General features: G+C 56.3%; 2 long non-coding RNA genes across 3 annotated transcripts in view; both read right to left on the minus strand.

The window, feature by feature from the left end:
• LOC145721393 (uncharacterized) overlaps positions 1-12,202 on the minus strand; it is a 40,675-nt gene extending 28,473 nt beyond the window's left edge. Inside the window, exon 1 of the long non-coding RNA XR_014145067.1 lies at positions 11,378-12,202. This is a non-coding gene — a long non-coding RNA (uncharacterized LOC145721393). The remainder of the gene's footprint in view (positions 1-11,377) is intronic.
• A 3,520-nt stretch (positions 12,203-15,722) lies between these two features.
• LOC115944857 (uncharacterized) lies at positions 15,723-20,853 on the minus strand. Of its 2 annotated transcripts, none has more exons than XR_014145230.1 (3): positions 20,701-20,853; positions 19,083-19,196; positions 15,723-16,097 (listed from the first exon to the last, which is right to left on the minus strand). It is a non-coding gene; the product is annotated as an uncharacterized LOC115944857 (long non-coding RNA). The 2 variants fall into 2 exon arrangements; XR_004079356.2 differs by lacking the exon at positions 20,701-20,853 and adding an exon at positions 19,582-20,522.
• Positions 20,854-21,084: the final 231 nt, after the last annotated feature.

A 21,084-nucleotide genomic window follows, 5' to 3' on the forward strand; every position in this document is an offset into this window, starting at 1 on the left:
AGGAAAAGGCAGAGGAGGTGTGGGCCCGGAGGACATTTGCGAGCAGAACCCGAAAGATTGGGTTCCGTGCTGGGAGAACAGGAACGGGGAGCAGGCCCCTCTCAGAAATGAGCCGCAGGGGTGGGGAGGGATTCACAGGAGACTGTGGGGTCTTTGTGGGAGTCGGCCCCTATGGGGACCCCAGCTGGTCCCATGTCCCCTCACTGGCAGGGACACTAATCCTCTGCTCTGATCAGACCTTCTGGAACCAGTCGGAGATGCTCCCAAGGGGACACACGAGTCAAGAAAATGGTTTTAGGGGGCTGTTGGCCTCCAGTCCAGGACTCAGACTCCTTCCTGCCCAGAGAGGCTTCTCCCCGCTGATCCCACCTCCTGGCCCACCTGGAGGGTCACCAGGGTGGCCCTTCCCGGCCCACCAGCCCCCTCAGCCGGGGACTGAGGTGGGGGAGCCCTCAACACAGCCCACGCCTGTCCCTCCATGGTTCTGCCCATGCTCACCCCCACTCCGGGCCCCACCTCCCTCCTGGGCTCCCGCGGCAGCCTCCCCCCCGCCGCCACCTACCCACCTCCTGGGGCTGCAGGCAAGTCCTGTCCCCTCCCTGCAGGCCCCAAGCCTCTGTCCCCATCCAGCTTCCCCAAAGGAAGTGCATCCGCCTGGCCCCAACCAGGCCTCCGGTGCCTGTCCTGGGGCAGGGGACCCGTCAGCAGGACGGTTGCATCCCCTCTGCTGGAGGCTGTTTTCCCAGTGCCGTGTGTCACCATGCTCAGACATACAGAGGCTGGGCAGGAGGATGAGGACGGTTTCCTCTGACTGGCGCCTGGGTCTCAGTTGGGGCTCACGAAGGCAGGGAGCATCATCATCCCATTTTACAGATGAGGGGACACGCTGCTCCCATGGGGCAGGGCCGGCGGCAGCCATCCTCTGCTCCCTGGGCAGGTGGGAGCCCCGCAGCCGCTGCCCTCCCCAACACCTCAGCCCGCCTTCCTCCCAGGCACCTGCCTGCCCTCCCATGTCCCAGACCTCCCTGACCGCAAACAAAGCAACAGCTGTGAAGCAGGCAGGATCCTGGCCTGGAGCTTGGCAGGCACGGGGGCAGGCCCAGCTCTGCCCTTCATTTTGCCCCATCATCTTCGGGAGGTTATTTACCATCCCTGGGCTTCTGTTTCCACCCCTGCAAAAGGAAGCAGTGGCCTCAGTTTCTCTGGATAAGAGATGGCCTCATGGTAGAGTGGAGAACCGCCACTGAGGCAGGCCGGCCATTGGGATGGGCTTCTAGCTCGGGCCCCCTCACGGCTCCGGGCCGTGTCTTCCCACCTGTAAATGGGACGTAATTAACATCTCTCTCACACACAGCCCCGGACAGGTGCAACGGGGGTACTGTGTGGTGTTTTCAGTGTGATGGTCAAGGTTCCATCTGGCTCTAGAACTCTCTATCGTTCTTTGACAGACTGTCCTTCCAGGGGACAGCTCAGCAGCTCTGAGGCTGGACCACCAACCCCTGGCCAAAAACAGGTCTGTGGTCTCAGTAAAGCCACAGCTGCCAACCCAGAAACGGGCCCATTCCCCGGAAGCCCTCGGGAGTTGTTGGCGCCCAGCCGAGGGGTCTCTGTGGGGGCTCCACACCCCCGAGGCCCAAGCCCGTGCACCCTGAGTGGAGGCAGACCGGCTGGGACACACTCATTCTCTCTCTCTCCCTCTCTCTCCCTTGCTTTCCCCCACTCATCCTCTCCCTCTCCCTGCCCCATGGACGCCTCGCCAGGGAGCCCTCCTGCACTTGACACATCCCTCCCGGTGTAAGGCACACTCACGGGATCTGAGGCTGATTCACGGCCAGGATAACCAACTATGAAGCGAGCCGAGCGCGCTGGGAACCCAGGATGGGGAGCAGAGAAGGGGAACGGGGCTCCGCACTGGGGCGGGGACGGTGGCAGACAGGGACTGCCACACTCCCTCCCAGAGGTCCCCGCTCCCTGACCCTAGGAGCTACGTCCAGCCTGAGGAGAGGTCCCAGCCCTGACCGAAGGGGCCCACAGGGCCGCCGGGTGCGGCGGGAGCCTGAGGAGGGCGGCCAGTGGGCCCTGCCGCGTGGGCACTGAGAGGCCTCCTGCCTGGTGAGGGGCCCCCCCGAGACCAGGCCGGCCTCCCACTGTCACCTCCCCCACTGCTCTGCCGGATGGCACCAGCTCCTCATGCATCTGCCTGTTTACATTTCCCCCAACGAAAAGCAGCTTTGTTTATGGAAAAGAGCTATTTTGGTTCCACGGTTTCTCTCAACTCCTCTGATTCGCAGGAATGGTTGCTGCTCTCTTGAGGAGCTAAGAGAAGCCCGTCTCCACCTCCCTGGGGAAGGCGCTTCAGGGCTCCCACAGGTGGAGCAGGGCGCGGGGGGCCATCTCCTCCTGGGACGGCTCTAGGGAAAGGGAGATGTGAGGACCAACATTCTTCACGAGCCAGGCAAGTCTCACCCAGGTGTGAGCCAGTGACTCGGGACATCACCCAGGCCCTTCTGCTCCCCCCGTCAGGTGAGTGATATCATTCCCATTACACAGATGAGAAACTGAGGCCCCAGAGGGGACGCGGTATCTCCAAAGTCACAAAGCTGGTGATACCCAGGGGTTTCACCGCAGATCCCATGCCTGTGGGCCACCAGGCCACCCGAGGATGGAGGAGGCTATGCATGTCTAATGGAGGGGTAGTTGGGGGTCGTCCACGGTTATAGCTCTTTCTATAAAGAGCCGTGGCACACACTTCACTGCAGCCGCTGCCCTCCCCCACACCTCAGCCCGGTGTTGCAGGAAACAATGAACAAAGCGTGAGCAGGAATAATGAAGTTCTACGTCGTGGGTGCTTCTCCAGAGAGAAGCCGCCATTTTCCAGATGGGCACCCCAAAGCTCGGAAGGGGTAGGAGGAGACGAGTCATGGCATCCGGCTCAGAAAAAGCCAGGGGCAGGTTCCCCAGGCCCTATGAACGTGCCTCCTCACCACGCAGTAGAAGGAAGGGGCACAGGGCAGGGGGCAGAGGGTTCTCCCAAAGGCTCATCACGGCTCTGGGTTGGGTGTCCACACTTCACTTGTGACCCTGCGCACTTCCTCCATGGGATTTGTGATTTCTGGTGCACACACATCGCCTTGGGCTGCCAAGGCAGGTCAACAGCTGTCACCATGACAACAAAGAAAAAGAAAAAGGAAGGCTGATGAAGGTGGGACATGTGTTTGCCGGCGGCCCCTGGGGTCTGGAACCTCCCACATGGCCAGGGCAGTGTTGTGAGCTTGGGGTCACCTGCTCTGGAGCAAAGCCTTGGGCTCTAAGCCTTGGGGAGACCTGGCTTCCCTCGGGGCCTTTTGCTCTCAGGTCCTCCTGCCCTGCCTTGCCCACCATACCATGTGCAAAGCCACAGAGGAAACTTTCGGACCCTTGGTGGAAGGACACACGGCGCCAGGTGGCCTTGTTTCTTGGGCAGCTGACGCGGGTCACCCTGCCTGGCATCGCAGGTGCAGACCTCCTACCTCGGTCTCTCCCACCAGACAGTGAGCTCCCAGGGTGGGGGTGGGGGACATGCAACGCAGGAAGTGACTCAGCCCAGGGGCCCTAACACCCAGCACAGGGCCCCCCAGAACATGAGAACTGTCATCGACCCAATGAATGAGCAAAAGGACAAATGAAAGAAGAGGAAGTCGAGGCGCCTGTGGCCGGCCTTGGGGTGCCCTTAACAGCAGGGCTCAGTTGGCGCTGGGCCCCCCCTCACCAAGGACAGCCCTCCCCCTCGGCTTTGGAGAGCGCCCATACACCGTTCCTTCGCCTGCCCAGCGCCTCTTGACCCTCCTCCTCCAGCCGGGGAATTCCCCCCTTTTGACCTTGCACCTTCCCTCTTCTCCCACGGAGGCCGGCCGGCCCCCAGCCGCCTCCCTCGCAGCAAGGGTTTCATCATGTGACCTGGGCTCCACCAGCCACACATCTGTGGGACTCGGGGTGGGCAGGGGTGGCCCAGGAGGCAGGTGCCGCCGTGTAGAATCCATCGTGGCTAGCGGGAGGCAGCGCTGTGACGGGGGTGGGAGCCCCGGGGGGACCAGCTCCAGTGAGCCCACCGCAGCAGTTCTGCCGCGGGATTCGGGTCCCCACTCCTGGCTCTGGTGCATTCTGGCTTCCTCAGGGAGTCTGAGCAGAGGCTGCTTTGGATCCTGAGGTCCGCTCCACTTGTATGGGGGCATGGCTCGCCCCTCTGTGCCTTTGCCTGTCCACAGCCCCCAACCACGTCTGCTAACTCCTTATCATCCTTTCAGACTCAGCTTCTCATGATCTTTTTCTGGAAGCTTCCAGTCCCACCCCTTCTGGGCTAGGTGCCTTCTCAGTGCCCCCAGAGCCCCAGGGACCACATCTGACAATGCCCTTCCACGCTATACGGTAACTGTCCAAGGACACATCTGTCCGTGTCCCTACTGGGTGGTAACCCCCGGAGGGCAGCAGTCATATCTGGTCCGCTCTGGGCACTCAGCTCTGGGCATACAGGAGATGCTCAGGGAACGTTTGCTGAGTGACTGAGGGAGTGGGTGGGAAAAGCCAGACGTCTCTGGGCTCTGAAAGCCGGGAGAGGAAAAGCAGCATGGCCTTGGGGCTTGGTGGGCATGCTCCACCTACCGTGGGTTTCTTAGCAAATTCAATGGAAAAATACTTCCCGGGAAATAAATCTGGAGTTACCGACTGGCTTCGAGGCCCCCTTCTATCCCACAGTGATTTGTATCTTGGAGATTTAAGCCTCTCCATTTGTTTGCCAGGGACGCCTGTCGTGCGGACGTCAAGGCACGCGGCAGCAAGAGCCGTTTCCTGAGCAGCATTGAGACGAAGTTGAGCGCACCCCTTTGGACACAGGACATGGAAGCCCTTTTCCTTAGTTTCCATCCCCAAACCCACTCATACCAGGCATTCGTGTGGGTAGAAGGCTTATTGACGGCTGGAGAGGCAGAAAGATCTGCTTTGCAATTATAGGAGCCTCATTAAAATCTTTCTCCCTAGATGTCTCTCTGCCATCTCTGCCCTGGCCTCCCCCCTTCTCCTTCCTCCCCCTGCCCCTCAAATCCTGCCTACTGTCAAAGCAGAACAGTCCAGCCCCCGTCATCCCATTTCCTCCCGGAGAGAGGCTGATCACCTTTCCTAAGCAAGGAGGATTCGCTTCTAAGGGGCATTTGGTGCCTGTTCTTAAAATGATGAATGTTCAGCCCTTTGGACAGACCCGCCCTCACATCCAACCCAGGTCCTAGCACCTCTTGCCTTCCAGGGACCCAGAAGTGAATGGAGCACAGATGCAGACCTCACGGAATCCAGGGTCAGGGGGCAAGCCCTAAGGTGAGTTCACCATGGCAGAGCAGGTGGGGAGACACTGAGTGGAGGGGAGCAGGACACATATGGGTGAGGACGGATGAAGGGCAGCTCCCTCTACGTGGAGGAGCCAGATAGGGCTTCACCAAAGACGTGATGGGTTGGGGCGCCTGGGTGGCTCAGTCGGTTAAGAGTTTGCCTTCAGCTCAGGTCATGATCCCAGGGTGCTAGGATGGAGCCCCGCACCGGGCTCTCTGCTCAGCAAGGAGCCTGCTTCTCCCTCTCCCTCTCCCCCTGCTTGTGCTCTCTCTCTGTCAAATAAATAAAATAAAATTAAAAATTAAAAAAAAAAGACGTGATGGGCAGGATGGCCTTGAAGGGGTTCCATGGGGTGAGAGGCTGCTGGACCAGAGTCCTTATCAGTACGTCTCTAAGTAGCCCTGCTCAGGCTGTCCTGTAATCATTGGTTGTTGGATCTGCCTTCCCCACCAGACTGGGAGCTCTGGAAAGAGATCTCCCTTCCAGGGCCAAGTTGAATCAACCTCAGCCCTGGGAGGAAGGAAGGGAGGGAGGTGAGCAGGGGCGGGAGCTGTGGCAGCATCTAGATTCCGGGGGGCGCTGGAAGCCACAGGCCCCCCGATGCCGTGCCAGGGAAAGATGCAGGGCTGGCCGGACCCTCCTCCTACACGCGGCAGCACACGTGATCACGTCACACTGAAGGGGAGCAGGATGCGGGGCTGCGGGTCCTCAGGTCACCCCTAGGAAGGGCCTCTTCCATCCAGCACTATGACCCACCAACCGCGCCCTGTGCGCTGACAAGGGCCATGAGCTCACATGTACCCAGCGCTCTACAGTTAGGAAGATGTCTGACCGCCCACGAGCTCAGTGCAATCAAGGTGTGGACCCTGCGTGCTACCCAGGACCCGCAGAGGGAGAAGATGGGCCCGAAACACGTGGTAAGCCTGAGGCAGTGTGCACCGTGTGGGATTAGAGTAGGCTTCCCCGTCCCCTCGGTGTCCCTGTTCTTGGAGCTTCCAGAGCACGGAGAGTGGGCAGCACGCGGCGTAGCAGTTAATTACAGGCTGCCTTGCATTGTTCTCTGATTGCTGTTTCAGGCTTCGGAGGCCCTCACCTGCACCGGAGCCTCGAGCACAGAGGATGTTGCCCTCTGCATCTTCTCTGCGCCCACCACCTCCTGGAACCAGGCCCTCAGCACCCCTTCCAAAGCAGCAGGGGCAGCTGATTCCTCTACACACATTACAATCACCTGGAAGGCTTGACACACCACTGATGCCCGGACCCCACCTCCAAGGAGACAGGTTTAACTGGTCTGCTTTTCCTAGTATGCCGTGAGGGCTGCGATCCTCTGTTGTAGCAGCTCGAGCAGCGGAAAACAGTGCTCACGGGAAACAGGTACCTGGGAGGAAGACGGGCTCTCGGTACCAAATTTGTCCCTTTTCAGAGCTCACCCGTCCCGATGGCTTCAGTTCCCCTACTGTGGCAGACGACTCCTGAATCTCAGCGTCCAGCCCAGAGGGGCTTTCGGCTCCAGAGTACGAGCCCCCGGGGACAGATGTGTATGGTATGGAGCTCCGTCTGCACTAGGACCCCACCGTCCTGTTGAACAGTTACATTAGTCATATGCTTTCGACTGTCAGTGATGGGAAACCAACTTGAACGAGCCTAGTCCATGGGAGGATTTGGGGTATCATCTGTAGCCGCGGGGCGCAGAGTACCAGCGGGCCCAAGGCGCATTCGCTTCTAACACTCACTAACATCACCAGGGACTGCATCTCTCCACACTGAAACGTCCCAGGGAAGGACTCTAATTGGTCCGGTCAAGGGCCCACCCTCCACCACTCAGCACAGACTGGAGCAGAGAGACAGAGGAACTCCACGGAAGCTCCCTCTTCCCCCAGGGACTAGCCATTCATAGTGCTGGAGACATGACAGGAGCAGTGACAAACTCCGGAGAAGGCATTGGTAACTGGGTATATTTGCTAGGGACCTGGTAAGAAACAGATCTCGCACTCAAAGCGGGGATTGAAGAAATTGAATAGTTTCTCCAGCGACAAGGGTGAGAGCTAAGAGGACCGACGAGGGATGGCGAGGCGCCGAGGATCAGCTGCTAGTCTACCCCTCCCTCTAGGAGGGGCACCGAGAGGCAGCAACACAACCCAGCCCCCATGGCTGGGTGATGAATGCAGCTATTGCCACACTTGGAAGAGTGGGCACTGGGGGGATACCCCATCCTCTCTCTCTGCCTGTCCTGTAATCCCCTGCTGCTCTCTCATTGGCTGAACATACCTGGAAGCCAGAGAGAGGCCGAGGGATGCAATCCACAGCGGTCAGCCTTCTAGGCTCAGAGCAGGTGGGGAAGCACGGAGAACACATTTGCAGGAATGAATATGAAACATTGTGCACGCTGGACGGCCACCCAGATGGACTCTATCCTTGGCCTCACCCTTGCTTCCCCCACTGGTTCTCCCCCCCTCCACAATATTCTCATCACCAATTCCTACCGATGTCACCTCCCAAATGTTTTTGGAGTCTGGCCTCTCTGTCTTCATTGTCTCTCCCTTGGACTTTTGCAAATTCTCTCCTCCCCTGGCTTCTCCGTGTCCAGTCGAATCCACCCACCAAGATGCTATGGACTTGACACATGGCCTTTCCCAGCCGAAACCCTTCCAGGATGCCCCCCTACTCCCGGCTGCCTTTGGGGTAACAGGCAGACCCACCCTGTGTGGGTTGGAGTGAGGCCAGCAAGGTTGGCGACAATCTGGCTAAGAAATTGGGCCTCTTCCCTAAGGCGACAGGAACCTAAGGAGTTTTGAAAGCAAGATTTTGTTGTCCTTGTTGTTAACTTCTCATTCTGAAATAATTTCAGACTTTCCAAGAAGTTGCAAAGATGGTACAAAGAATCCCCATCTACTCTATCCAGATTCTCTAAATGTCAACATAGGCCACAGTGATATGATAAAAATCGAAAAATACTGCTACCTAATCAATAGACCTTATTTGCATTTCCCAGATAGTTGCCCTAATGTCTTTTTTCCTGGTCTGGGATTCATCCTAGGGTCACCTTGCTTTCAGTTGTCACGAGTGTCTGGTCTCCTTTCATCCAGAACAGTTCCTCACCTTTGGCTTTCACGACCTTGACACCTTTGTGTCCGTACTGGCCACTTTTTTCTAGAACACCCCTCTGTTTGGCTTTTTTGGATGTCTCCTCGCCATGCAATCCAGGGTATGCATTTTGGGTAAAAAAGCCACAAAAGACGGGTCGTATATTTTTCTGCATCATACCAGGTGGCACACGACATCAGCTCGTCCCAATATGGTTGATATTAACCTTGGCCATTTGATTGAGATGCTGCCTGCCAAGTTCCTCCGGTGTGAAGTTGCTATTGTCCCTTCCCAGTAAGTATCCCGTGGGGAGGGTACTTTAAAACTGGAAATGTCCCGCTTCTCATATACACTCTACCCACCAATTTTAACACCCGTTTAGGATTCTCACCGGAAACTATTTCTACCCCGGTGGCGCGAGCCAAGCTACTCATGCTGTTTGACAAGGTCCAAGTATGGGGGACGATCCTGAAAACAGGAGACTCCACAGCTGGCTCCTGTTATTCTCTTTCATTTTGTTTATGGCAATCTTTATAATTGTGGGAATATTTCTGGGGTGTCATGATAAAGTGACTACTCATCTTAGTTATGCCTATCTAAGCAATCATAATGAAACTAATTCCACGAAGAATTAGTTTCTATAGAACAAAATAACAAGACGGTCATGCTCTGTCTAGCACCTTTCTCTTTGCGTACTGTTTTTTAGTTTTAGCCAGAGTCAATAAGCGGAAATCAATAAAGGTCATGTTAATCATTACAAAGGAAAAATGAAAGAAGGCTATGTCTTTGATCCAAAAAATGATCTAAGATTATCTCAATCAATTGTAAAAAAAAAACATAATCACATGTTACGAAAGTATGGAAAAACAAAAATATCCTAACATATAAATAAAGTTCCTCCGAGGCTGTCAGGAGGAGATGCTTGCAACCTGATCCTCTGTCTGTGTCTCCTCATTCGCCGACGCCGTCCCTTCCTACGAGAGACCCACCCCGGCTGGAGCTGGACTCCGGCACCCCAGCATTTGCCAAATGGTGGTTCTCAAGCCCGTCGCTCCTTCCACATTTACTCGTTGGAATTCCGTTGTCAGGAAAAGAAAAACAGGATCCCACCCAACAGAGGGTGGTTGCCAGGAATCACAACAGCTTGCCCGACATATTGCAAATCATATACCTGATAAAGAACTTTACCTGGAATATATTTGAAAAAAAAAAAACCTTACAACTCAATAATAAAAAGAGAAACGAGCCAGTGAAATACATGGGCAAGGGATCAGAATCTACGTTTCTCTAAAAAAAATACTTACAAATGACCGATAAGCACGTGAAAAGATGTTCCACATAATGACTAGGGGAATGTAAATCAGAGCCACCGTGAGAAGTCGCCTCATACCCAGTAGGATGGCTGTAATAAAGAAGCAGACTCTAACGAGTCTTGGTGAGGCTGTGGGCACCAGACCTCTCCCTTGCCGCTGGTAGGAGTGAAAAAGGGTGCAGCTGCCTTGGAAAACAGTCTAGGTTTTCCCCAAAAGGTTAAATAAAGAGTTACCATGTGACCTAGCTCTTCCCCAACCAGGTGGATACCCGAAGAGGAATGACAGCCTCTGATCACATGAAAACTTGCACACAAATGTTCATAGCAGCACCGTTCTTGCCCCAAAGGGGCAAGAATCCAATGCCTATCTGGTGATAAGTGCATAAGATGTGGCCTATCCACGCAACGCGCTATTATTGGGCAGTACAGAGGAACGATGTGCGGATACACACTATATCACGGGTGAACCTTGTCAACATGATGCTAAGTAGGAGAAGCCAGACTCAAAGATCAACATGATGCTAAGTAGAAGATCAACATGATGCTAGATCAACATGATGCTAAGTAGAAGAAGCCAGACTCGATGACCCCATTTACGAAATGTCCAGAATAAGCAAATTTACAGAGACAGAAGGCAGATTAGTGGTTGCTACAGGCTGGGGCAGGGGAGGAAAGGGGGAAGGGACTGCTAACGGGTTTGGGGTTTCTTTTGGGGGTGCTAAAAATATTCTAAAATTGTGGTGATGGTCGCACGACCCCATGAATATAGTCAAAACCATTAAATTGTACATCTCAAATGGGTGAGTTGCATGGTACGTGAATTATATCTCAGTAAAGCTGTTACTACACACACACACACACACACACCAGCAACAACCTCCTCAGAGCTTCGTGGGAGTGGGAAGCCTCCACATCCTGGCCCAGCCCAGCTGCCTGAGTTCCTGCCCCCAGGTGCTTTTTGCATGCAAAGGTGCTCACACCCAAGGGGCCAAGCAGAAAAACCAGGCAAGGCCAGGCAACCCCCGTGCCAACTCGACAGGGTTTCCCATGATTAAGAGCGTGCAGATGCACGGCGGCATTTTGACCAGCTATCTCTCTACTCCCCAGTAACCTATCTCAAGCCAGACTGTGGTTTTGGGACTTGAGGCCCAAAGCCATGAATCAACACAATCTACTTATCAAGACCAAAGATGGCGGTCACTGTGCCCATAGAAGAAACAAGTCGTATTTCTTGGCGCCTTCGTGCCAGAGGGCCGCACCCTGGGGCCCACTGGGGAGCCGTGTCCACGGATCCCGCTGGACTCACCCCACACCCCGGCCGGGCCCCCTGGCTGTGGCTTTCTTTCTCTCCTGGAGACGAGGGGGTTACAAGTAGAAGCTCCCAGCCATAAAATAAAGAAGTCCCGGGGATGCCTTGTACAGCATGGGGCTACGGTTAACAATACCATATTGTGTATTTGGAAGATGCTAGGAGAGTAGATCTTAAAAGTTTTCATTACGAGAAAAAAATTTTTGTAATCGTACTCCCAACCACATTGGCTCTATTGCAGCTTCTCCAAGTCCCCTCGTCCCCCTTGGCCTCGGGGCCCCTGGACAACCTTCCCGCCCTGCTTTTCGCACACCTACTTGATTAGCTCACCGCGTCCTGAGATCTCTGTTAAAAGCCCTCCTTCGAGAACATCTTCCCTTGAGGCTCCAGGACACTCGCACCTCCTTCCAGCACTGGTCAGCGTCGTCGATGTTGGTGCGATGGTCAAATTAATGTCTGTCTCCCCTCACCAGGCCCTGCGCCCCCTGAAGGCAGGGTCCTCTCCGTTTCACTCATGCTAACCTCCAGCCCCCCAGCCCCGTGCTGGCCTGGAGCCTGCCACACACAGACATCCAAAAAGCCTTGTAGATGGAAAAACAAAGAACGCCGTCCCGAAGTCTCACCGGAGCCCGTTGCTGGGTTCAGCTTCCTGAATTATCCCGTTCTCCCCAAACATAAATCAGATCACGGCCCTCCTCTGCCTAGAACCCTCCCGGAGCTTCCCACTGTGATTGTAACAAAATCCAAAGTCCTTGCCTCTGTCGACGAGGGCTTGCAGGGGCCTCGACCCCCCGCCTCCCTCTAATATCACTAGGGCAAGGCCGGGAGGGTTCTAAGCGGAGAAGGGCTTTGCCTTCTAAACTGGCACTTTGACCTCTCTGTGACCCTTGACCCCTGCAAGTGCATTTCTACCTCCACATTGTGCGGGGCCAAACCAATCAGAAAGGAGGGCCAGCCCTGGGCACCACGCATGAGCGAAGAAGAACCAGCTGCCAGCCTCCCAGGGCCCTGTGCCCCGAGGGCGCAGCAAGAGAGGGGAGGGGGCGCTGCCCCTCCCCCGTGCAGAGGAGTGTTCTATCACGGACCTCATGTAGCCTCGCCAACACACAGTGATAATAAGGAGCACAGCAAACTCTAGATCGATTGTACTATTGTTATGAAATCCTCTACAGATGACGCACCCCCTTCCCGCCTGCGAGCAGGAAGGACCACGGGCCACTCACCCCCCTGCCCCCCTTGGCACGTCACTGTTCTGGGGGAGGATGCCCACCGTTGCTTCTCCTCTCGGTCAGGTGTGGGGAAAGGGAGGGTGCAACCTCACGTTCACACCTTAGGGCTTCCCTGATTCAGGCATGGATTTTCTGTCCCTCCACGTGGCCGGGCAGATCAAGCATTTCCTGCCGGGGAGGGACGGAGGGGCTCAGTCACCGGGTGGGTCACGCTGCAGGAATTCAAGCAGCTCTGACATGACAGGCTTTCTGGATCGGGGCTCGGGAAGGGCTACGGCAGCCACTTCGGATCTGTTGGCTTCCTCTGGGATAAGCATGGCATTCTAGATCCTTCCTTCGAGCTTCCATAGTAGTGGGGCTGCTGAGGGGGTCCGTGGCAGTCGCTGCTGATGGTGGGGGGCAAGAGCAAAACAGAAAAGCCTCTGAATGTTCTTCCTGGTTGTTCCCCTCACCCCGATCCACACATATCTTACTTTCATATCAGGGAGCCTGACTTCTCTGCATTTTTTGGATGAGTAAACTGGGACAAAGTTATAGCCCATGGGGAGCCAGCTGGTCAGACTCCAGTGGGGAGCGCCCTCCTGTGCCTCTGTCCCCCCCAGCAGGGATCAAACAAGGTCCTGCTTCATGACGAGTCAGGCAGTGGAAAGCGTTGTGAATTGTAAAATTTCACCAGAAACACCAGGGAAGGAAACGTTGGCCAAGTGGGCAGAGAAACCCTGGCCAGGAAAACCGCCTTCTGTTCCAAGTTCTGCAGGGGGATTCAGACAGATTCGGCCGCTCAGATCCAGCCCTTGTTAGGGGCCTGCCGCCCATCCCAGATATCAGCACGCACACCATGATGCATTCTGACCTTGCCACCATCCTCGGGGGAGCACTAATGAGGTCCATTTTTACAGATGGTGGAACTGAGTCTCCAAGAAAGGCAGTAACTTGTGTAAGAAAGCCAGGAGCTTGGCCTCCTAACCCAGGGCTGTTTTCAGGGAAAAGTGAACCCTGACCTCCCCAGCCCACTCCTATCTCCCAATCCCCCTCAGCCGCTCCCCACCTCCCACCCCGCACAGACCCCCCCTGGGTCTTCCCCACCTGCCTGCTGGTGGCTGGCTCCTGCCAGAGGAATCCCGGAACATTCCCCCATCTCCCCCCCATCCCTGAATATTTTGTAAGAAGGGAGCGGTCCAGAACTTTGAGCCCAACATGAAGGACATTAGTAGGTGTTAGAAAAAAATAGTCAAGTGTGTAATGAATTCCTGCAATCACTCAGGCTGGGGATCTTCATTTCATCCTCTGACAATCCCACAGCTAACAAACCAGAGAGGGCAGCCAGGGCTGGATGGGCCAAGACAGAGCTGGGGCCAGATCCACAAGGAGCTACCAAGGGGCCAGGAGGGACTTCCATGGCCTCAGGCCTCTCCTCCTTATCTCCAGCTTCCTTGAGCCTTCTGAGTTGGAGACCTTGCTATTCCAGGCAGGCCCAGAATCTGGAATAGCCCCAGGAGGGGACAGTCAGGGCTTCTGGACAATCAGCCTCAGGGTCTCCACCAGTAGATACCTCTGCCCCTTGAAGACCCCTCCTGAGACCTCAACTCTTTTGAACTGTATTCCCAGCTGACCGCGAGCCTCGCCCTGTTCCTTTTCACTGTAAACCCAAGTCCACGAGGCAGGGATTTGGGCCCACAGAGCAGAAGAGACTTGTCTAGAAGCTCACCTTAAATTCTCTCCGTCTCCAAGCCCCAACCTGTTGGGTCTGTGCCTCAAGGGTACGTTTATAATCTGACTTCTCGTGTGGGCATATGAATTCCATCCCACTGGCCCACCCAGAATCCGAGCTCTGGGAAGGCAAGGCCCTTGGGCTGGGCCTAATTTTTGCATGCCAGAATGCTAGCTCAGGGCCAGGCTGCAGAAGGAAAGAAGAAAGTGGGGAGGGGAGGGGTGGTAGGAGATGAAACAAAGGCAGGTGGCATCATTCAGGACCTGCCATCTTGCCCTGATGGGGCCACCGGAGCGATGGAAACCATCCATGAAGCACATGTTTATTTGAGCACCTCTCATAAGGTCCGCATTGTTGTAGACACTGAAGTGACAGCAGAGAACAATGCAAAGTCCCCATTCTCGTGGCACTTACCTTCCAGAACTTTCCAAGGGGACAGCAGGTGGGATTTCTGGATGCAAGTGACAGAACCCAAATGGGACAAGCTTAACCAAAAAAGGAAAACCTATCCACTCCAGTGACCTAACTTCTTCCCAAGGAGAATGGACTCCACGGATTGGTGGAGTTTGGAGAAGAAAGTGACTGTGCCCAGCTTAGTCCCTTCTGGGCATGCTCCTTGCTAATCGGCCACCCACAGAGAGGTCCAACTCCTGCAACTGTGTCAACCGGGTTCTGAGCTTGGGAGGGGAAGAGGTTGTATTTATGGGCCTCCCCAGACCCCCAACAACATGTACATTATCATTACCCAACAGCACAGTTGGGTGAGTATTGTTACTGTTCCCAGGTTAAGGACAGGGACACTGAAGCTAAGACCACCCCGCTGGTCAGGGACAGGGCCCTGGGATGTCAGAAGCTGTTGTCCCAAGCGTATAGCCTGTGTCTCGGGCCTCCCTAGAATTCAGGCTTGGTGACTCCTGGTCCAGATCTCTCTGTGACACCGGGTCATCTCTCACAGAACAGGCCTCAGAGAAGGTCCTCAGACTGTCACCACCACCTTCTGGAAGCTTGCAATGAAAAACAGACACGTCGACGAAGCTCTCATCGGAATGGACTGCAGGAGATGCGGTGTTCAGGCTTGTGTGAAAACAGGCTTCCAGCTACCCGCCTAGAAATGACCCAATGTACCTCCCAGGGTTAGTATGTGAGCCTTCCATATAAAAGTTTACTTAGGATGCTGAGAACCAGGCATGGCATGCAGAAAATGCTCGATACCTCTGGTTCCTGCAGCTGCTACCTGTGTGACCTTAGACAAGTCACCTGCCCTGTCTGAACCTTGGCTCCTTCATCTACGTCACGGCCGTGGTGATGGCAGCCAGCGAGTGAGGTGGTCATGCGAGGGTCCTATGAAAAGGGCATGGAGAAGCTTCTGCAATGCGTCCAGCTCGGGGCAATGGCAGAGGGCTGGGATTCTCTCCGACACCCTCCGGGAGCCCCATGAGCGCTCCCCGATCCCTGACCCTAAGCCCATACTGGCCTGACTCACAGAGGACCAGACGGCCGCAGCCTGTAAGGAAGGGCGATTCTGGAGGACGGAGCCCTGTGTCCTGGGCTTGGTACTCTGTGTCACCCATTCCCCAGCCTGGGCACACCAGCAGGCCAAGGAAGGGCCTCTGATTCTCCCCATTACCCTGTTTCCCCAAACCAGTGCAGGACACGGCACGGGGGAGGGCCTGGATGAACAGCCGTAGAGGGAGAACACAAGTGAGCGTGTCAGTCAATGAGTTAGATCCACAAATATTTACTGGGTGCCCATCATGTGCCAGGCAGTATGAACTGCCAAGTGAGTAGAAGTGGCCCCGTCCTGCCATCATGGAGCCTCCGGTCTAGGGAGACATAAGACTGATCATGGAGGAGGCCTTGTGGGCTGTGGCACAGAACTCAGATTTTATCTTAAATCTCATTGAAAGCCGTTAGGAAGTTCTCAGCAGGGAGAGACGTGGGCCGTGGCAGCGGAGACCGGGGTGGTGGCCGTGCTGATAGGGGGTGCACCTTGGAGCTGGAACCCACACCATGTGATGTCCAATGGGGAGCCGAAGGCGAGAGGGAGGGAGGGAGGTGTCTCCGGCCTGAGCAGCGGGGTGGACGGTGGCGGCGTTTCTGGAGAGGAGAGACAGGCAGAGTTGAGCTGGGAACATGGGGAGTTGGGCCTGTCCTGGGGACGTCCAGGCAGGAGTGTTAGGGGCAGCGGGGTTCCCGGGCGGGCGCTCAGAGGTGAGTACCGGAGGGCGAAGGGACAGAATGGGGGAGAGATGGGTGAGTGGGTGCTGTCGCGGCAGCCGAGGGGCTTGGAAGCAGCTCTTCAGGGTTCCTAGGAGGTGGGACCCCGCATTGGGAGACCCGGCTGGCCCCGCCCCCCCCACGGCCCACCCCCCACTTCTTCTGCCACAGGGGTGCACATTCCCGCAGTTTGGGGGACAGAAGAGGCATGGGCGGGAAGAGGGGATGGAGGCAGTGTGGGGCGACTCCAGGGAGCATGGGAGGAGGGCAGAGGGTGGGGAGAGAGAGGCCTGGACGCCCCTTCCCAGGCCGAGCAGAGTCACTGGCCTGCACTTCATTCCTTCACCTCCAGGGGAGGCCAACTTGCTGTCAGGGTCATGTATGCAACCCGGTGACCGGGTCCCGGGCCCAGGGACCCTCCTTTCTGTCACCTTCCCCCGCCGACCCATGCTCGGCTCTCCTCTGTTCTCCCTGACCCCAGCACAGCCTGTAGTTTCCAGATCCCCCACCAGACAGTGAGCCGCTGAGGACACACGGTGTCCCCGCAACTCTGCCATCTTTCAAGCTCCCAGCCCATGCACATAGGGTGCTTAATCAATGGTGGGTGCATTGAATTAAAAGTGCTTGATTCAGGTACACCTGGGAGGCTCAGTCGGTTAAGCGTCTGCCTTCAGCTCAGGTCATGATCCCGGGGTCCTGGGATCGAGCCCCGCATCGGGCTCCCTGCTCAGCGGGAAGCCTGCTTCTCCCTCTCCCTCTGCCCCCCACACCCCGCTCATGCTCTCTCTTTCTCAAATAAACAAATAAAATCTTTTAAAAAAAAGGTGCTTGATTCATATTTCTCAAGCTAGGATTAAGACCTCTCTGTCTCTGTCTACCTCGCTGTCTCCCTCTTTCTCTGTCTCTGCGATAAGATGGTGCTCAGGGTGGGGGTAGGGGGCTTCCCCAGCTCTGGATGGTTGAGGGCGTTTTCTCCCCCCAGGTTCCAGACCTGCAACAGGCACCAACCAGCCCGTCTCCGGCAGACAGCAGTAGTCAGCCACGGCTGGAAAGAAGAGTGGGGACCCTTTACAGGGCACTCACGGTGTGGCCGACACTGGTGGGCTCTGGCACCTCACCTGCATTAATCATGTCAGTCACTTCCCTCAATATCCCCAGGACGTGGTTCAGGGGGTACCTTCAGAAGGGTCTCAAGAAGGGCACTCAAGAGGGCCAAGTGACTTCCCAAGGATGCTCAGCAACATCAGGGTGGGCCTGTCCGGCCTCAGGGTCCCTGCTCCTGGTCACTTTGCCTCCCGACTGCCTCCCCCTCAGGAGGCCTCTCAGAAGTGACCCTGCAGAGGGACTCTGGCAGGACCCAGAGGCTCAGGAGAGGAAGGGCTTGACTTGGTGACTCCACTCCCTGGTCCCCCCCCCCCCGCCCCCTACCCAGGTGCACAGAGATCTCTCCCCTGTGACTCCCCACCGCCCCAGCCTGGGAGCCAAAGGCACAGTGTCTCTCGCCTGGGACAGAGACACAACACTCACATTGATGCAGTAACGGTTTACCCACTTGGCTTCCTGTTAGGTTTTTTTCTTCCTTCCCTGTAGGGGTGTCTCTTATCTTAAGCTTCTTGGTGGGGGGGAGGGTTGTGCTGAGCTGTTTACCATTTGGTGACAGTTGGTGCCAGAACCAGCCTCTTGGGAAAAGCGAGGAGGGGAAAAGCAAGCCCAGGTGGGCCCTGGGTCCACACTGGATGGGACAAGTGGGCCCCTCACAGTCAATGTCAAAGGCATGTCCAGCTGTCCTGCCAGAGTCAGGTTGCATCTTCCAGACAGGGCCAGCTGAGGCAGGTGGAAGTGATTCAGCTTGCCCTGAGCTCCTTCCAACTGCGGGGAAAAGGCAGGGGTTTGCAAATAATCCACTAGGTGGATAACTGAGACATGGTTGGGTCTACTGGGCTGAGCGGCTTGCTTTGGCCCCTGAACCGGGAGCTCTGGGTTATTCATGATGAATGCAAAGTAAGAGAATCCGCGACAGAAATCCGCCCTTCCCCCTCCTTCCACTTCCCAGCAGTCTTCTAGCAAAGAGCTCTTGATGCCCCATGGTGTGAGCTCTGTCTGACCGGGTATCCAGTCCTAAAAAGTGTCTTACATCCTCCCGGGGGGTCTCGAAGTTATAGCCTAGCCCCGGGCCCTGGGCCCCACATCACCCTGGGCCCCACCTTGCCCTTGTCAATCTGCTCAGAACACTTGGCCGTCTGGGACCCTCTCCACATCTGCTCATCCCCACCCTGCCCAGACCCCAGAGCCCTAACCTCTGCTTCACTCATGGCTGCCAGGCTGCTGGTCCCTCCTCCTATCTGCTCCTGCCCCTAGATGTCCATCCATCCACTTGAGGGACTACCTCCTGACTAAACATTTCTCTCACCCTGGGAGGGCGAGGGTCGGGACTTGTGATCACCAATCACCTGTAAGCCAGCCAGCTTCCAAGCCCCCTGATCATCCCTCTGGGTCTGTCCGGGGTCCAAGTTCAAAGCTGACCCAGGTCTGGCTAACCCTGAACTTCTCTGTCCAATCCTCTCAACCTGTGCCATGTCTGGGCCAGGTAAGGAGCAGATGCAGTGAATGAAGAGAGGGAGAGATGCCTTGGGTTCAACCAGGAGAAATGCTCCTACAGCACCCAGCACTGAGGCACGGCCTGGGGCTGGGTTGACCAAACTCTGACCAGTGATGGCAAAAGAGACTCTCTTACCTGTTATCCAGAAACCGACTCCTACAGCCAGGTGAGGCTCAGAGAAGCAGACTCTTGGATCCCAGACTTTAGCTGAGATGCCACAAAACCCAGGGGAATGGTCTAAATGGAATCCCACCAACCCTACTCACCCGCCGGACTGAGATCTAGGAAGGAAGTGGGCGCTGAAGAGGGTCGAGCAATCTCTCAGACACTGCCTCTGGTCATGGTCACGTTAGAGGTGAGGTGTACAGGAAAAAGCAACACTGAGGAGGAAGGAGAAAATGTGAGAGCCCCAAGTGGCCGTCCCCGTGGCCGTCCCCGGTGCCTGGCTGCCTGGCTGCCTCCCCTCCCCACAACCAGGCTGGGCAGCGCTGCCCCGAAGGTGTCCCGGGCTGTGGGTAACACGGGGACACCGAGGCACCAGGGAGTGGAGGGGAAACTGACATATGTGCAAGCCTCTGAAATTACTCATTCATTCCCCATTCATTCCTTCAACAAATATTTATCGCCCTTCTTCTAGGTATGCAGTCTAGGACAGAGATAAGAGCCCAGACTCTGGGGCCAAATGACCTGAGTTCAAGTCCTTGCTCTGCTTCTTTTTTAAATTGTTTTCTAATTGTGGTAAAATACACATAACACAACACTTACCATCTTTAACGTGTTTAAGTGCACACTTGACCGTGATCTGTGCAAAGGTGCTATCTGCTTTTGGCTCCACCTAACAATATTTTCCCAGTGCTTTCTGTCTCCTCGTGGGCCCCGGCTGCAAGGGACATAATATTATGGGCAGAAATCCTGGGCCTTGAGATTGCTCCCGGCTGTGCCTCTCCTGGGCAAAGTGGGGTACTGTGTGTGTGTGTGTGTGTGTGTGTGTAGGGGATCCCCAGGGAAGAGAGTCCCTGCATTTCACTCCTGCATCTTTCCCCCCAGCCTGCCTCCCCTTTAACTTTGAGAAGCTCAGAAGCTCCCTGGAAGCCTGAGTCAGCCTGCAATGTGCTTTTACCCTGGAGTCAGGCAGGACCCTCCCGGGATGTGAGGCTGGGGAAGCTTGGGGCACCCCGAAAGCGCCAGGGGAGGGGGGATGCTGAGGGCTGGACCATTGGAGAAGGAAATCCCCAGGGGGAAGGTGGACAGGTGGCAGGTATCAGGACAAAGGGGCTTTAGGGGAGACAGGGCTGTTTGGGGCCCGAGGGAGGGGGGGTGTGTTGAAGACCCCAGAGGTGAGAATGGCTGGGAAGGAGAAGTTTGGAGGGGGCAGCTCACCCCTAACCCTGAGAACCGAAGGCCCCTTGCATTCCCCTGCACCAACTGAGCAGTGACTGCCCGGGAAGGTGGATCTGGCCCAGCTCAGGAGACAAACGCTCACCCAGAAGACGTCATTGGCTCTGGAATGTAGAGACAGGGCTGGGAATGCAATGACAGCAGCCCAGCAACCCGCAGGACATGAGAAGGGCTCCTCCCGTTCCCCACCCAAGGGCCGGTCCCTCTCTCTCCATCAGGGACGCGTAGAGAACCACCAATGACAAGAAGAGACTCTTGGAGCATCCCCCAGTGGAAAAGCCCTGAAAAACCAGCCCCCTCGTTGTCCAGACGGGGAAACTGAGGCTCGGAGAAGGTGCCCCCGCCCCCACCCCGCGCGCGTCCCCGCTCCGCCCGCGCCAGGCAGGGGGCGCCCTTTCCCGCCGCCCGAGCCCCGCGGCCGCCCGCGCCCGACAGGTCCCCGAAGGAGAGCGCTCTTAAAGAGTTTTTCCTTTCGCGTGAACTCACCGCCTCCATCCAGCCGCGCGGTCTCAAAAGTGAACATCACACAAATGCGTTGCAGATGTGCTTCCTTCCATTTTTGGCTACCGCGGGGCGCGTGCGAGCGGCGGCGGCCGCCCCGGCGCGATCCAGGCCGCGTTTTCCGTCCCGCCCGCCAACTTTTTCAAGCTGTAGTTATTTGATAATGATTTTTTTTTTTTTTTTTCCAAACCTCTCCCAATAATTGTTACCCTCCCCGCCCGGTGCTGCTCAGGTGATGGGCACAGACTGCAGACGCCTCCTCCTCCGGGTGCACTGGCGGCCGTCCCGGGGTGAGAAGCCACAGCCCAGGGACCTTCTGCAAAGCCAAGGTCGAGGATCGAGGGTCCGTGTGTGGGCTAGCCCGCGTGG

Source organism: Leptonychotes weddellii, chromosome 5 (assembly GCF_054177405.1).
Source record: "Leptonychotes weddellii isolate Sample4059 chromosome 5, ASM5417740v2, whole genome shotgun sequence".
Taxonomy (NCBI): Eukaryota; Metazoa; Chordata; class Mammalia; order Carnivora; family Phocidae; genus Leptonychotes; species Leptonychotes weddellii.